General features: G+C 40.7%; 1 protein-coding gene and 1 pseudogene across 1 annotated transcript in view; one reads left to right on the forward strand and one right to left on the reverse strand.

Moving 5' to 3' along the window:
- LOC126501501 (estradiol 17 beta-dehydrogenase 5-like) overlaps positions 1–18,283 on the reverse strand; it is a 103,364-nt pseudogene that overhangs the window by 45,224 nt on the left and 39,857 nt on the right.
- The window catches only part of LOC126501694 (aldo-keto reductase family 1 member C1-like), a 41,477-nt gene continuing 23,791 nt past the window's right edge, over positions 598–18,283 (forward strand). Inside the window, exons 1-2 of the mRNA XM_050142514.1 lie at positions 598–728; positions 12,943–13,067. The gene's annotated coding sequence lies outside the window, so the exon portion shown is untranslated. The remainder of the gene's footprint in view (positions 729–12,942; positions 13,068–18,283) is intronic.

Genomic DNA, 18,283 nt, shown 5'->3' on the forward strand with positions numbered 1-18,283 from the left:
CCGGTAAGCGCACCTTGGGGTGCTTACAAACATCATTAGAAATGGGCTAGACCAGGTGCGAGAATTAGCCTGTAAGGGCTAGAGTTCATGGGTCAAGCAGTTCTTTAAATGAATACAGTTTGTGTGTTGTTATTTTGGGCATAAGCTAGCCAAGCGGCCGGGGTGTTGGGGACGCAGCCCCGCCGCTCCTATTTCAACAGTTTGCCAACAGAGTGTTTGGTCTAGGGCATGAGTCAAGGGCATGAGTGACTGAACATGCCCCATGACTTTCAATTTGTATGATAATGCAGGTTTTTTTTGTTCTACTCCTACCTTCTGAAATCAGGGGTATATTAAGTTGTTGAAAATTTAAAAAGGGTGATTTTTCAGTATTTACTGAAATTTCCTCCAAATACTATCCTGTAGTTTGTGTGTTTTATATTTTCATTCACATATTTGTATTCTTTACTATATTTCTAAAATTCCCATGCCTCCACTCTGGAAGAAAGGTATTTTTGTCGAGGCTTGCCCCTGAGAGATAAGATCTTATTACTTCTAATTTCTGAACTGTATTTTAATAAGATGCTGATTCACCCGTAGCAAGGCAGGAAGTATAGGCGGGAACAGCCAGGCAGGAAGTAGAGGTGGAGCAATGAGAACAGGAACATTCTGGGAAGAAGAATGCCCATTTTTCTGCAGTCATGATCCAGCTGCAGAAGAAGCAAGATGTGACTGCCTTTCTGAATAAGGTACTGAGCCACATGGCTAACATAGACAAGAATAATGGGCTAATATAAGTTACAAGAGTTAATAAGAAGTCTGAGCTAATGGGCCAAGCAGTTTATAACTAATGTAGAACTCTGTGTAATTTCTTTTGGACTTAACAACTGTGGGAACCGGGCAGGGCAGAAACAGAAGACAACAGAAAATAATTAACTTCATCTAGTGGTTGAGATCTTGTTTTTTTTCTCATGTTTTTTTTTTCTTTCCAATATGGTATATTTTTAATGGTAGAAATCATTACATTACATTTGAATTGGAATAAAAATTTCACTTCATTGTATACAAAAGTATTTTAGTATTTAGTAGTGTTGGTTTTTCACTGAGGATTGCCAAAGAGTATTTATAAGATACAGCATTCTATTGTAATAGTGAACATTATATTAAAAACTTAAAATTACTGTTTAAGGGAACTATAAAAACAAAAATGTCTAACTTGTTCTTCCTGGAATGTTGGGGATTGTTCTTGTAATTGCCTGTGTTTTCACTTCAGTAAACAAGCTTGTTTGCCCCTGACTGTACATTAACAGGATGTGTTCTTAATTGACTATAGGTAGTATAAAGGTAAAAATAAAATGCTGCAGGATCCCTGGCAGCTGCAATAGCAGAAATGCTGCAAGTCTCTGAGTGGGGGCAGGCAGAAGTCCCCAGAGCAGCCATTCCCAGTCAGGGATAGCATACAAGACCACATTGCAGTTCTCCAAAGGTGGCTGGTCCCGGGTGGAGAGCCTCATGGTGGTGGTGAGCAAAGGAGAGATGGATAGGCACACCATGCAGAGTGAGATTGGATATTTATTACATGGGTTATGGAAAGAAAGGAGGAAAGAAGAAGAGCAGAGAGAAGTGCAGAGAGAGATAGAGAGAGAAGGGGAGAGAGAGAGAAAGAGAGAAGGGGAGAGAAAAAGAGAGAAGGGAGAGACAGAAAGAGAAAGGACAGATGGAAGCTGCCTCTTGAGAGGGAGATGGAAAAGGGGGAGACTCAGGCTGCAAGCAGGAAGTAAGATCTGCCTGCCTTGGCAGACAGAGGAGGGAGTGGGCGTGGCTTGTCTCTTAAAGGGACAGAACAGACTATTACAGGTAAGATATGTGCCGGATTACAGGATATATGCTTGATCCTGATTACAAAATGGCACGAAATACATAGCCTTGTGAGTTTTGCCTTTATAAATTCATGATTAACACAATCTTGAGAGTGTTCTTATGTATTCAGTGTCAGTATTTAATAAAGTCTCTTATTAGTTAACTTTCTTCATTGTCATGTTGAATCTCTGAGTGACCTCAGACCCATAACACTACAATTCTATTTCTTACAAAGTCTATGTCTGGTTGCAATACCAAGTTAATACTGGTTCTGTAGGATGAAATAGAAATTACTTTCATTTGTATCCTTCACTGGAACAGTTTTACACATTTTCTGTGTGGATAGCTGAAGAAGCTCTAAGTGTGTGTAAAGAGTCAATAAAGACATGCTTTTGAGAGGGCCATGCAAAAATCATGACAGGCACCTAATTACTTAATTAAGCATAAGTCCTAAGCCAACTCCCACTCCACACAGGTGATACTTTATAAGGACAAAGCCTGGGACTTGTCCAAGACTTGCCAAAGAATCAAAAAGCTATAACCTTATCCCACCCCTGATAGCCCTAACTAATTAGACATGTACTAATATGATTGTAGTATCAATAATAAAAACCCAGAGGCAGAAATCAGGGTTCAATCTGAAAACCAAAAAGTCTTTACTGGAGAAGTCTTACTTCTACCAAGGCTGGGAAACTGCAAACTAAGCAGACAGCCCCTCTCTCCTCTCATTTTGTATTTTCTCTAGTGCTGGGATTAAGAGCATATAACTCCCAAGCACTGGGATTAAAGTGTGTACTACCACCACCTGGATTTTTTTTTCTGTATTGATCTTGTGTAATCCAAGGTGGCATTGAAATCACAGAGATCCATCTGACTCTATCTCTTAAATCCTGGGATTAAATGAGTGTTTCACTATTGCCTGACCTCTGTGGCTTAAGATTTGCCTCCATTCTTCAGTCAAGATGTACTTATCAAGAAATTAATAATATACCACTATATATGATTGCCACCTGAATAAGCCAATCCTAAGCAGGATGGTCACTCTGCTTTTAAAATTCCCATTACTGTGCTTAAAAGGAGCTTACACATACCTCTTGGGGTTTTTGCCTTTTTGTACAGGTGTGTAATTCCACATGTATGTGGCATAATAAATGCTCTTGCTGGTTGCATTAACACAGGTAGTTTTTTGGGACTCCTTATGTTCCCTAACATATAAATATCTATTATTGACAAGGATTGCTGTCTCAGAGCTATGAAAAGTAGAAAAGATTTTCACAGTGTAGGCTCAAAATTTCAGTCTTCCTCTGGTCAGTATGCAAATGTTGACAGAGATTACAGAAAGCATGATTGTGGGAGCCAGCCATGACAAGCTAAGTATGGGCTGAAGCAGGGTTGCAAGAAGAAATACATGCTAAGATTACCCAACCTCCACCAAAGAACAGACCATTCTAAGGAAATGTCTAACATTCCAACCACTGTAAATAGGACTACCTGCCAGAACACACTCACCAGGACACCCCTAGATAAATGTCAGCTAATCAGGAGCCCTAAATCTTCAGAAGCCCCCACCCCCACCTTTACTACTATAAAATCCTATTCTAATTGAGCCCAGGGCTCTCCTCTAATATGTTGGACATGCAGAAAGACCAGGTTTTCAAACTTGATTAAAATAAAGGCTCTTTGCTTTTACATACAGGACTCGGTTTCCTTGTTGGTTTTTGCAGGGACTTTTCATGTTTAGGCATATCATTTGGGGGCTCACTGCTTGGCCCATTAGCTCTAACCTTTTACTGGCTAACTCTCACATCTTGATCAACCCATTTTTATTCATTTATTTATTAAAGATTTCTGTCTCCTCTCTGCCACCACCTCCCATTTCCCTCCCCCTCTCCCAATCAACTCCCCCTGTCTTGTCAGCCCGCAGAGCAGTCAGGTGATGAAAGGAAACAGAGACAGAGTCCCACATTGGAGCACCGGACTGAAACCCCAAGGTCCAAATCAGGAGCAGAAGGAAAGACAGCAAGAAAAAGGAACTCAGGACCATGAGGGTAGCACCCACACACTGAGACAATGAGGATGTTCTATTGGGAACTCACCAAGGCCAGCTGGACTGGGTAGGAAAAAGCATGGGATTAACCCATTTTTAATAATGTGTGTAGCACCATGAGGTGGTGGCTTACCGGGAAAGAGTCTAGCCTACATCTGTCTCAGGTCAGAGAAGCATGGCAGCTGCCTCATTTCCCTTCTTCCCAGCTTTCTGTTCTGTCTACTCCACCCACTTATGTTCTGACCTATTAGGCCAAACAGTTTCTTTATTAATTAACCAATGAAACAACAGATAGATAGAAGACCCACCTATATCAGATGGGTGGCTAGGCTATGTAGCCTTGTTGTTGTAATGTAACAAGGCTGCCAGCCACAGGTGTAGGGTGTAGATGTATCCCAATAGGATTTCAAACACTGAACAGAGAATCTGGGGTTAACTACTATGGCTTGGAGAGGATAGCAATCTCCCTCCCCATACTGCATACCACCCTCCCCATCCCATGCTGGCTGATGAGTTCCCTCTACCTACCCTGGGTGTGGTGTGCCTCAACTTCAGGTCAAACCTGACCAAGGTTTGACTGGAACATGAGGGCCTGCTTGTTGTCATTTCTGTTTTGCCCAGTTCCCACAGCTGGTAAGCCCCAAAGAAAATCACACAGAGATCTCAATAAGGTATAAACTAATTGGTCCATTAACTTAGACTTCTTATTAACTTTTATAACTTATATCAGCCAATTATTCTAGTATATGTTAGCCACATGGCTCAGTATCTTTTCAGCAGGGCAGGTCACATCCTGCTTCTTTGGTGTCTGAACAGTACTGGGGAGAGGGCTTCCTGCTTCCCAGAATATTCCTGTTCTCATTGTCCTGCCTCTACTTCCTTTCTGGTTGTCCTGTCTATACTTCCTGCCTGGCTACTTGCCAATCAGGGTTTATTTAAAACGTAATTGACAGAATATAGAAAATTCTCCTACACCACTTTCTCCCCTTTTATTTAAACAAAGAAAAATATCCATAGTCCGTTTTTTTGGAAATGCAGGCATAGTATTGCAGGCTACTTTCTGCTGATTGGAGGTACTGATAATCTTATGGGGACCTAAAGAAAATTTAGAATTATGATCAAGTCCTGACTGGAGTATCCTGTGAGGCTTGATCATCTCAGGAAGCATCTTGAATCTGATCTGGATGTAGATCTCAGACATCTGGGCCACCTGTTCCTACCAGAGATTTCTCAGGTGGTATTCATTGATCAAACCTGATTTTTCTTAACTTGGAATTAATCCATAGCCTCTTATTTCTGGTGGAAACAGAAACAAAATCTCTTCTCCAAAGTATCATACCTTTTGACTTCAATTTTGGAGTCAAGGTATTTTCAAAATACTTATCTAAGATTAATTCAGCAGCACTTATAAGCAAATATCTTTTAGCAGTTGTTTCTCTTTCCTCAGCATTTAAACAATTCAAAGAGAGCATAATAACCTACAGTATCCAGATTCTCTGTGTATTTTTCATAGTTAACCTCTATTTCTTTTACTTTTACTTTTTGATATAGGGTTTCTGTGTGCCTTTGTCCTAGAACGCACTCTGTAGACCAGGCTGTCTTCGAACTCCACAGAGATCCACCTGTCCCTGCTTCCCTAGTGCTGGGATTAAAGGTGTATGCTATCACACCTTGAACTCACAGTGATCTGTCTGCCTCTGCCTCCCAGGCTTTGGGATTAAAGGTGTGTACTACCACACCCACCTACTCTCTTTCTTTTTTATTTTGAAGACTTTAACCTCTTTCGTCACTCTCCGAAGTAAATATAAAAATTTTTAGCCACAGTAAACCATTTAGAGGATTTTTCATCTTTGAGTCTATCTTTACTGTATCTCCTTTTTCTGACCTCAGGAGTCTTAAATTTGCTAAGCAATATAGAGAGGATTAAAGCTGTGGCTTTGATGGCTAGATCCAGCCCATTTCTTAGCTTTATGAGATTCCAGCATCATGGCTGAGGTACCAGCTAGAGCCATATTTATTGCCACAACTCTATGGCATTTCAAGATCTTTCCAGCAAGCAAGCTGCAGCAGTGTGCTCACAAACCACACTCAAATGCTCCATAGTTGAACTGCCTGCCTGAAAGAGTGCTTTGGCAGGATGGCCCAGAAAGCTGGCATTTTAAAAGAACACAGCATTTTTTTCTGCTACAGCTGAAAACTGAAAAACATGTGGTCATCTTTTTATCAACACTATTTAAATGTTACTTGGCAGGACCTCTTCAAGGAGCTGCAAAGCTTTACAGCTAAAGCTGAGTCAGGAAGCCTCTCATAGATGAGAGTGCTTGCTTGCCTCTAGCTAGCAGAGAAGTCCTGAGAAATTGCTGCTACTAAGAAACCATGTGTAAAGCTGTTATTTTGTTCTAGAATTACTTCCCAAGCTGTCTCAGGCTTTATGAGGATGCAGCTGTCTAGATATTGGTGCCATTCTGTTGACTGAGGTTTCTGACCTACCTGGTTTCTGTCCTCCCACCAGTTCCCAAAGAAAATCACATAGAGGTCTCAATAAGGTACAAACTGATTGGCCCATTAGCTCAGGCTTTTTATTTACTCATAACTTATATTAGCCCATTATTCTAGTATATGTTAGCCACATGGCTTGGTACCTTTTTCAGCAGGCAGGTCACATCCTAATTTTTCGATATCTGAACAGGACTGGGGAGAGAGCTTCCTGCTTTCTAGAATACTTCTCTTCTCATTGCCCTGCCTCACCTTCCTGTCTGGTTTTCCCACCTATACTTCCTGCCTGGCTACTGGCCTATCAGGGTTTATTTAAAACATAATTGATAGAATATAGACAATTCTACTGCACCATTTGACCTCTCTTTACCAGAACTGCTTTGATCATTCTGAACCAATGTGTTATAAATATCTGTCATCATTTAGAGGGTCTGGTTACAAATTATTATTGGTTAATATAAAAAAAACTACTGTAGGTCTCAAATGTTTCACACTGGTACAGGATTTTATGTGATGTTAAATTGAAATTTTTTGTTATACTATATGCATGTTTCTGTTCTTGCTTAAAATATTATAGCCATACACCTCTGAGAGAAACCACAAAAAAGACTACAGTAAAAAAAAAAATGTTGTCTAAAAAGCGAGAGAGATTTTGGTGTGTTGTCAAAATTTTGGGTTAATTCTGGTTAAGGTAAATGTAAATAAAAGGTATATAAGAAATTATAAAAGGTCAAAAGAGGATGTAAACTATGTTTGTTATGGTTTCTCATACAATCAAATACTGAATATGCTTGTTTTGTTAAAAAGTTGGTCTATATAACTTTTCTTGCAAACATGGAGCTGAGACAAAAATGATCTATTTTTGCTGTTATGGGCCTGACTTCAGAAATTTATCATGGAGCTCTGATTGCTAAATTTGGTTAGCAAAAATTCAGATGACTTTTTGATATAGATAATGGTAAAACTGCTATATGCCGTTTTTAAAAATTTTATTATAGATCTTCCTTTGTTAGACTCACGTTTTATTTACTCAAAATCTATGCATGGGTAATTTTAAAGAAACCACAAGGCATAATTCCATTTTAAATTTTAAATTGCCATTTTGCTAGAGTTAAAAAAAATGGATGCCACATCTCAATTAAAGATGACCACATTGAGTGGGCCTACCAAATCTCCAAGATAATTTGGGTTGAGAATTTTTTTTAAATGCCAGTGCCAGGTAATAAGTGGGTGGAGTAGACAGAACAGAAAGCTGGGAAGAAGGGAAATGAGGCAGCTGCCATGCTTCTCTGACCTGAGACAGATGTAGGCTAGACTCTTTCCCGGTAAGCCACCACCTCATGGTGCTACACACATTATTAAAAATGGGTTAATCCCATGCTTTTTCCTACCCATCCTCTGCAAACTAAGCAGACAGCCCCTCTCTCCTCTCATTTTGTAATTTCTCTAGTGCTGGGATTAAGAGCATATAACTCCCAAGCACTGGGATTAAAGTGTGTACTACCACCACCTGGATTTTTTTTTTTCTGTATTGATCTTGTGTAATCCAAGGTGGCATTGAAATCACAGAGATCCATCTGACTCTATCTCTTAAATCCTGGGATTAAATGAGTGTTTCACTATTGCCTGACCTCTGTGGCTTAAGATTTGCCTCCATTCTTCAGTCAAGATGTACTTATCAAGAAATTAATAATATACCACTATATATGATTGCCACCTGAATAAGCCAATCCTAAGCAGGATGGTCACTCTGCTTTTAAAATTCCCATTACTGTGCTTAAAAGGAGCTTACACATACCTCTTGGGGTTTTTGCCTTTTTGTACAGGTGTGTAATTCCACATGTATGTGGCATAATAAATGCTCTTGCTGGTTGCATTAACACAGGTAGTTTTTTGGGACTCCTTATGTTCCCTAACATATAAATATCTATTATTGACAAGGATTGCTGTCTCAGAGCTATGAAAAGTAGAAAAGATTTTCACAGTGTAGGCTCAAAATTTCAGTCTTCCTCTGGTCAGTATGCAAATGTTGACAGAGATTACAGAAAGCATGATTGTGGGAGCCAGCCATGACAAGCTAAGTATGGGCTGAAGCAGGGTTGCAAGAAGAAATACATGCTAAGATTACCCAACCTCCACCAAAGAACAGACCATTCTAAGGAAATGTCTAACATTCCAACCACTGTAAATAGGACTACCTGCCAGAACACACTCACCAGGACACCCCTAGATAAATGTCAGCTAATCAGGAGCCCTAAATCTTCAGAAGCCCCCACCCCCACCTTTACTACTATAAAATCCTATTCTAATTGAGCCCAGGGCTCTCCTCTAATATGTTGGACATGCAGAAAGACCAGGTTTTCAAACTTGATTAAAATAAAGGCTCTTTGCTTTTACATACAGGACTCGGTTTCCTTGTTGGTTTTTGCAGGGACTTTTCATGTTTAGGCATATCATTTGGGGGCTCACTGCTTGGCCCATTAGCTCTAACCTTTTACTGGCTAACTCTCACATCTTGATCAACCCATTTTTATTCATTTATTTATTAAAGATTTCTGTCTCCTCTCTGCCACCACCTCCCATTTCCCTCCCCCTCTCCCAATCAACTCCCCCTGTCTTGTCAGCCCGCAGAGCAGTCAGGTGATGAAAGGAAACAGAGACAGAGTCCCACATTGGAGCACCGGACTGAAACCCCAAGGTCCAAATCAGGAGCAGAAGGAAAGACAGCAAGAAAAAGGAACTCAGGACCATGAGGGTAGCACCCACACACTGAGACAATGAGGATGTTCTATTGGGAACTCACCAAGGCCAGCTGGACTGGGTCTGAAAAAGCCTGGGATAAAACCGGTCTCGCTGAACATAGCGGACAATGAGGACTACTGAGAACTCAACAATGGCAATGGGTTTTTGATCCTACTGCACCTATTGGCTTTGTGGGAGCCTAGGCAGTTTGGATGCTCACCTTACTAGACCTGGATGGAGGAATTTCTAAGGTTCAAGACCCCTGATTGGCTGACATTTGTCTGAGTCTCCTGATGAATGTGTGCTAGCAGGTGATCCTATCTACAAAGGTTGGAATGTTGGGAATTTCCTTTCCATGGTCTATTCCTGGGTGTTGCCTGAGCAGGCTCAGTGTGTGGTCCTTATTGGAACCAGGTATTTCTTTAGGGTAAACTACTGAGACTCAGGTCTTTATTAAGCTTATCATGGCTGGGCCCTACACTTCTCCCTTCAAAAGTACCAATTACAGGACACAGTCATGAGTCCTGCTTGCCCATGGGTTTAAGGAGATAATATTGGAACCTAAGAACCTTTAGTTAACAGATTTTTCCAGGACAGTGGCCAGCCTACCAGGCCCTGTAGTTTTGTTCTTTTGGGTACAACAAAATTGTAATTATAATCCTGAATATCTTCTTGGGTTCTGTGCTTCTGCATAAAGAACAAAATGACTTCTTTTATTTTTTTTTTTTTTTTGTAGGACCATTTTAGTTAACAAATCCTTTAATTGACAACTCTGTGCCTCTTTTTCCGGCACTATAGGTAGTCATTTTGTCCCCCATGCCAGGGTGTTATCCCTCATCTCAGCCTTTCAGCCTATTCTGGGCAGAGAGCATGAGATAATGTGCTTCTTTCTGCAACTTCTTCAAGCTAATATCAGAGTACTGTCATCAGGTTTCAAGTAGATTGAAAGGATAGCCAAAGGTAAGGATGAAACTCAGGCAATGGGGCACTCATCAGAATCATCTGGTTCGCAGACTGTTGAAGAGCCAGGGATCATTCACATCAGCTGGACTGGTCCACATCAGCTTTAAAGAAGTCCAGAGCTCACAGTCATTCAGAGAAGATTGTAGTCAGCAACTGATGTTTAGATATTTCTGCCAGCCCAGCCAAGTGAAAACCTATTGAGATAAGTTTAAACTTAGAACAGAAGTTAAAATTTATGTACTGAAAAATAATACATTTGAAACTTTTAGGACCATATTGATCCATATTGCAGAAAAAGTATAGATAATGGGTACCTTTATATAGCAAGCATAGACTCATATCTTTGAGTCCTACCAAAAACTACAGATTTTGGTTAGAAGCATGTATATTTTTCTGATGTCCAGAGAGCCATGTATGGATTGGACAAAAATGCCTTTGGCATGATGAAAAACACCTTTAAGTTTATATTTTGTTGGCTACCACAATAAATCTAAAATCCGAAGTGTGATCCAAACAGTAAGTAGTCATTGCTCTATCAGCTTATCAGAACTATACCTATAGAAGCCAGATTCTATAAGGTCAGTGAGGGTTCCTGGATAGGGGATCCTTGAGGCCAAAGAAAAGTCAGAAGAAACAGAAGACAGGATAGAATCAGGAGGTCTATCTGGTCATGCTGAAGCAGCCAAACAGCCCAGAGTTTATTTCATAACTTACATGTATACAAAGACAGAACAAAGCACAGCACAAATGGTCATTTGGTATTTAACCACAAGACTATTTTTGTCCTTGAGTGAGCAGCCTCCTCTCTAACACATGCTTGCTGCTCAGAAAAGACAGACCTTATTTTATCTAGACAAAAGGGGGTATCATCAATTCTCCCATATACTGCTGTTTGTCCACAATCTGGACCAGGTCCTGGCAGCAGGTGTTAGACTGGGGCATCTTTCCCAGTGGTCAACATCACCATAATCTAGGTAGTGACATCACGGTCTCTCATAATCTTCTTTGGTGACCTTTGACCACTGCTAGGATCTCAGAGACTCTGTTTACTATAAGCTTTTTAATCTTTATTTTAAATGCCATATTATGTAGATCTCTGAAGTATGAGGGATGCTTAGGTATATCTGATTAGACAAATTTTGATTCTAATTACTTGTTTTAAGTTTAACTTTGAAAACATATATAGGGAACTAAATAAGGCTTATTCCTGTAATTAATTATATCAATACTTAAAGGATGACTGACTAACTTGTATTTTCTAACAGTCTATAATAAGTTATCAGCTTTCCTAAGACTAGAACTTTACATTCTGTAGTGATTTTCAATTAAAACTAATAAAGAAAATGAATTAGTCATTCTAAGGGTAAAAACAGAACAAGTTTGTATCCAACTGTTAATGCTGTCTCCTGGGAAGACAGGAAAAATTCCCAGAGTAAAATGAGAACAGAACAGGAGGGATCTAAGAGGTGGCATTGTCCTAGGGCAAACTGAAACTTGAGCCTACTTTCCTACTAATCTAAAGAACCCATCTTGGTAGGTGTGTACCAAGTTGCCCTAGGCAAACTGCCTTTGGTCCTACATTTTCCCCCTTCACAAATATTGATGACAGTACTCAATCAGGAGCTCAAGGGGTGATACTGGGACATCAATCCATCAGTTAAATAGTATTGAGCAGTTCTTGAACAAAAGCCATCAGTCTGTTTATGAGGCGGGTGGTGTAGGAGGTCCTTCTGACTATGTGTTGATTTCATTGGTTAATGAATAAAGAAACTGCCCTGGCCTGTTGATAGGGCAGAACTTAGGTGGGGGTGGGGTGGAACTGAATTCTGGGAAGAAGAAAGGAGAGAGAGAGAGAGAGAGAGAGAGAGAGGCAGGCCATGGATCCACCAAAGATAGATGCTTAGAATTTTATCTAGTAAGCCACTGCCATGTGTGGCAATATACTGATTAATGGAAATGGGTTAAATCAAGATGTGAGAGTTAGCCAATAAGTGGCTAGATAGAGCTAATGGGACAAGCAAAGATTTAGTTAATACAATTTCTGTATGGTTATTTCAGGGCTAAGCTAGCCAGGCAGGTTGGATGAACAAGCAGGCCCTTTTTCCAACAATTGGTGCTCACATGGTCAACTAAAAACATGTAAAACATTTCATTGTATGGGCTACTAAGCTAAACCAGCATGTATATTGTAAAGTTATCTTGGCTTCAAAATTTGGGTTTAAGGACATGTTGCTTGGGAAAAGAGGTTCTACTTTTGTTTTAACAGAAGATGAGAACCTGTGGATTGCTTTTAGGCGAATATGGTTTCATGACCAAGGTCTCCTGAAAGGTCGCCATAAGCACTCTCAAAAAATTACATCACATAACTGCTGACTGAGATGAACCTAGCACATATATACACCATTAAAGACCTGATTAACAGTGCCCCCAAACAGCAAGAAGCAGTATGGACAAAACTATGCTCATATTCCCAAATATTGCTTATAAATGTTTTTTTTACATTTAAAGGAGAATATAATATAGATAAGAACAATTTGCATTGGTATAGATCTTTGTTTATTGATATAAATTTAAAGTCAATTCTTTTATATGTATATGTCTTCTCTTGATTAAGATATTGTGATTGTGTAGCTCATTTAAAAATGTAATGTATAATTAAGAAATATAGGTTAATAGAGAGTCATCTTTAATAGTCAAGCTCGTAGTCATGTTAGTTAGATTTTCTAATTGTATAGAGATATATTTCAGTTAGGTAGGTATTCTTCAAATTTTCAGAGACCTTCGGAATATGGCATTTAAAATGTTTTAATAACTTAGGACTTTTCATAACAATGAACCACATCTGTTCCTGGCAGCACCAATCTACTTCAAGAGGAAGATGGGCACTGAAGAGGCTCCCTATGGAGTTGGTTAGCCATTTGAGCAAGAAACTGCTCTTGCCTAGGACCCACAGAGCAATGACTGCTGAACTTGCCTAAAGGTGAGATGATATTTAGGGATCCTGCTTCATGAAAAATCTGCCAGATATTCTGCAAGACACAGAAGAAAGTGACTGAAAACTGCCGATATAGATTGAAGTGTCTTTGAAACTTCCTGCTCCAGGGAAAAGCCTGCTGGATAATATGGGCCAGTAGGCTAAAGACAGATGCCCCAACAGTACAGAGGAACTTTGGGTGACTTTCCAGATAGTGAAATGTTTCTGTTAATTCTAGAGTTTTGGAAGTTGTTTATAATGCTTTTCCTGTTTATTTAGTAAGATTCCTTCTTGAGTCTTTGATGGAGTTGTATAATTTATAGTTATAGTGTTTCTTAGTTATGATAAAAGATAAAGTTGATATAAATATTGTAACCGTAGTTCTTGGTTGATACCTGTTTTGTTATATGTAGTTTTGTTATGTTAAAGTTAAAGCCTTCCTTTTTGTTTAAACAGGAAAAGGGAAATGGTGTAGAAGGTCCTTCTGGCTATGTGTTGCTTTCATTAGTTAATGAATAAAGAAACTGCCCTGGTCTTTTGCTAGGGCAGACCTTAGGTAGTTGGGGAAGTTGGAACTGAATTCTGGGAGGAAGAAAGCAGACAGAAAGAGATGCCATGGATCCACTGGAGACAGACACTTAGAATTTTACCTGTAAGTCACCGCCACATGGCAATATATTGATTAATATAAATGGGTTAAATCAAGATGTGAGAGTTAGCCAATAAGAGGCTAGAGCTAATGGGACAAACAGTGATTTAATTAATACAATTTCTGTCTGGTTATTTCAGGGCTAAGCTAGCTTGGCAGCTAGGAAGAACAAGCAGGCCCTTTTTCCAACAGGCAGGGACCAAGAGTAAGTAGTAAAAGCAAGATCATTAGGGGGCCTATTGGCTGAAAGTAAAGTGGTTAACCTAAGAGACCAGTTAAACAAGTTTTCATACCATCTAGCTTCCCCATGAGTATTCTATTCCTATCATTAATCTGTTTTTGTAACAAGGCCATTGAATCTGTTATTACCCCCAGAGTGATTGACATAGAAACAACATTCTTACCCCCAGGGAAGCATATAAGACTTCTTGTTGCATAAAGAGGAGATCCAAACCTCTTTGATTCTGTGTGGTAACCTTAGTCAGGGAATCTAAAGAGGCCTCTAACTTGAGTATAGGCTGTTCTGTTTTTGAGATCTGAATTGGTGGCTGACTGTAGGGCCTGGTAGTTTTTTTCTTGGAGGATTAAGGCTGATGTGCTCACCCTCATTGCTCCAGCTATTCCCAGTCCAAACAGAAAAGAGAGAGCAAGATAGCTATTGCCCCTATTGCCAATTTTGCTTTGGTAGGAAAATGGGATAAGGTCAGTGCTGTGGGAGGAACTTCCGCTCCTTCAGCCAATAGCCGCTGAAGTACGAGCCCACTATGCTGCATGAGCCCCTTCAGCTCCTTCAGCCAATAGCTGCTGAAATACTAACCCACTGGGGCATGGTCTATTTATCTTTAAAAATGAGCAGCAAGCCTTGGCTCGCTCTCTTGTTTCCAGTGCTTGGTTCTGGCTCCTGCTCCAGCGACTAGGCTCCTTTCCTGAGATGGTTGGTGTTTTGTGAGTTTTACCCCCAAAATAAATACCCCTATAAATCCTAACTGGTGTGGGATTGTTTCGTGCATTGGGTCAGTTCCATTTGGGCCTTTGTATACTATTTTATGTTGGGGAAAAATTGGACCATCACACAAAATATTTTTTTTTAAGGACTGCCCCATGGATGCAGGGAGTTAGTCTTGAATTGCAAGCCCACCATCCAGCAGATGCCAAATAGAGGGTGTTATTTTGTATGATGATGATCTGGCTACAAAGACCCACTGGGGATTGTCTTCCAGGGAGCACTACACAGGTCCTCATACCTGTCACCTGCTGTAGTGAAATTTTTCCTTGTTTTCCCCATGGGTAGGATTTTGGGAAGACTGAGGTGTCACTAGCTATTGCAACGCCAACATAAAAGGTGGTTGTGCATTCAGACAAAGTCAGCATTCTTTAGTCAAATTAGGTTTCAAGGCATGGATGTGATGAATCCAAGTTGTGATTCCATCTACCTTCAGGGCTGTTGGAGTTATCAGGATCACAGTATATGATCCTTTCTAGTGCGGCTGAAGGGTCTCCCTCTGATATCTCTTTATGAAGACCCATTCTCCTGGCTGAAACTTGTGAGGCATGGGTGGTGGTGCTGTCTCATAAATGATTCTCAGGCAAGACCATATGTCCTTATGCACAGGAGCTACAACCTTGAGGGAAACAGCCAGGTTAACATTATCAAATTCAACAAAACGCTCCAATTTTAAGTCGGACAAAATAGGAGGTGTCTCCTAAACATGATTTCAAATTTGGTTAATCCCAAGGTATAGGGTGAATTTGGAACCCTATAAAGGAGAAAAGGAGAAGAGCCACCCAGTCACTACAAGTTTCCAATGTTAATTTGGTAAGGGTCCCTTTTAGGGTCCTGTTCATGCACTCGACCTCACCTGAACTCTGGGGCCTATAAACACAATGTAATTTCCAATTCACTCTCAGTGCCCTTAACAAGAGCTGCATTACCTGAGAGATAAAAGTTGGTCTACTGTCTGAACTTAAGAGGATAGGAGTACCATACCTTAAAATTATGTCCTCAAGTCATGGTTTGGTGAACATCTGTGCAGTTTCATGTTTTTCAGTTGGAAAAGTCTCAAACCATCCAGAAAAAGAATCTATACATACGTTTGCCATCACATGTAAAGCTACTCCCATCTGTGTACCAGGTGAGCTTGGCATCTGGCAAGGGCTGGTCTTGTAGGTCTTTTCTCAGTCAGTTTCTGGGTTGTTATACACTCTGAGCTACTGCTAACAGCTCCCAAATGCTCTTATCTATCTTACAGATGCCCATCTATCTTCTGTAACTTGTGCCTAATGTCAGACACAGCCTGATTAATAAAGACAATAACCATGGCTGACATATTCTCCTTAGTCTTAGGATATATAGGAGAGTATGCCCTAAAAGCCTTCATAATCCAATCTAAGAAGACTGATAGAGATTTTGTCTTTTCTTGTAGTATATCACTGACTTTGGCCAAATTGGTGGGCTGTCAGCTGGCCATGCAAAGACCTCTCATCAGAACCTGTTGGTAGACCCAGAGCCTCTTCTTCCCTTCTGCCAAGTTAAAATTCCTGTTAGGAAAGGTCAGGGAGAAAGCTTGCTTTGTTAGAGCAGGGTTGACAGTTGGGTTTTCAACAGGTCCTGGGACCAACTTTTGGGCCTCTGTCAGAATTCTCTCTTTCTTCCATGGTAAACGGCATGGTAAACAACTGATTGTAATCTTCCCAGGTTGGTTAATGGGTGAATATAACAAAATCTTAAAGGTTAATAAGGGCCCTTGGATTGAGAAACTGGGGTTTTGGTTTTTCCAGTTATAGAGATCACTAGAGGTGAAGGGTCAATGCTGTATCTGTTCATAGCTCTCCTTGTCCTGTGGGCTGACCTTCTCAAGAGAAGAGCAGCAGAGTTGGCCACCTGGGGCAATTCTCATTGTGCCCATCCTCTGGTGAATGGTGGGCCTCCCAAATTCCCTGAGGCTCCCTGGGCCCTCTCCCTGGCTACCTGATCAGTTCGGTGAGGTGGTCGGTAATGAGGGAGGTGAGAAACGAAGTTCATCCTCTGTAACCCCTAGAAGCACAGGAGCAGATGAGGGCTTAAGATCCTCTCATCTTTTTCCTCCTGTATGGCAAAGATAGCTTTGTTTTTCAGCCCCCTGGAAATTAAGGGTTTTAATGAAGCGGGAGGGTGTGCTACAAGGTCCTCCCAAGTGATTAGGTAAGGAATCTGGTCTGGGTGTCCAGATTCACCAAAAATCAAGTCTTTTGTCAAAGGTTCCCTCTATCAGTCAAGCGGTTCCAAAAGCTGGCCATTAGGTTTTGCAAAAGATGGTAAGTTTACCCTTTTTAGTTTCGAATTTTTCTTTCTTTGCTCTATTTCTAATGTCTCGAAAATGGTCCAGAATCAAAGTTATGGTAGCGGGGGTACTCTCAGTCTGTCCAAAATCATCAGCATCAGTCTAATTTGGGACATAAACAGAACAATACACAGACACACAGGGCAATGAACAGATAAATAGTCCTTCTGGCACCCTGGAGGCAGAATTGAAATGGAAATGCCTAGAGTACAACCCGCACATCTGTCTACTGAACTGAGATGCTGGGAGCCTTCTGCACATCTATCTACAGAAACCAGAGAGGTCCACTCATACAGCTGGGCCCTGGGGACATCTCCTCAGATACCGCCCCTCTCACTCCCCCTATGATCTTTTCATACATTCACATACACCGTCTACATGCTCTTACAGTTTCTGGGTCTACTTACAGAAAGATACAAGACACAGAAAGCCATGAGACACACACACACACACACACACAAATAAAACACAGAAAACTTACTGGCTGGTTGAAGACTATACGGGTGGCAGTCCTAGTGGGCTTGGGGAATCCTGGATGAGCTCCCAAATGTTATGCCCATATCCAAAAAGTCCTCATAAAACCAATAAGGAGACCGAGTCCTGAATGTGAAAGTAAAAAGCCTTTATTCTACACGAGATTGAAAACTCAGACTCTCCACGTGTTCAACTTATTAGAGTGATCAGAAAGCCCTGAGCTCAATTAGAGTTGGGTTTTTATAGTAGTAAAGGTGGGAGTGAGGGATTTCTAAGGTTCAGGACTCCCAATTGGTTGACATTTGTCTAGGGGGTCTCCTGGTAAATGTGTGCTAGCAGGTGGTCCTATCTACAAGGATCTTGGAACTTTAGGAATTTCCTTTGGATGGTCTGTTCCTGGGTGGTTCCCTGGGCAGTCCCAGTGTGTGGTATTTATTGGAACCAGGTATTACTTCAGGGTAAACTACTGAGACTCAGGCCTCTATTAAGCTTATCATGGCTGGGTACTACAATGGTGTGAGTTGGAACCATGGTGGGTCAGAGCTGTCCAAGAGACTTCAAAATATACTGCCTATTGTTGTTGTCCTTGGTCCAGCAGAGTTATAAGTCCTTGTTGCTAAAGACACAATGTACTTCAAAAACAGGGCCCAGAGTCCTCTGAACTAAACTGACCTGAACACCTCTTCCCAAGGGCTACCTTTCATGGTACCAGAAAGCAACGTACAAGTTTCTAAAAGAAGAAGAAGCCAACCAATAATCCTGCCCAGCTGTAATGACTG

The sequence above is a fragment of the Alexandromys fortis genome, unplaced genomic scaffold, assembly GCF_014885135.2.
Source record: "Alexandromys fortis isolate MF-2015 unplaced genomic scaffold, M_Fortis_MF-2015_v1.1 scaffold_5, whole genome shotgun sequence".
NCBI lineage: Eukaryota > Metazoa > Chordata > Mammalia > Rodentia > Cricetidae > Alexandromys > Alexandromys fortis.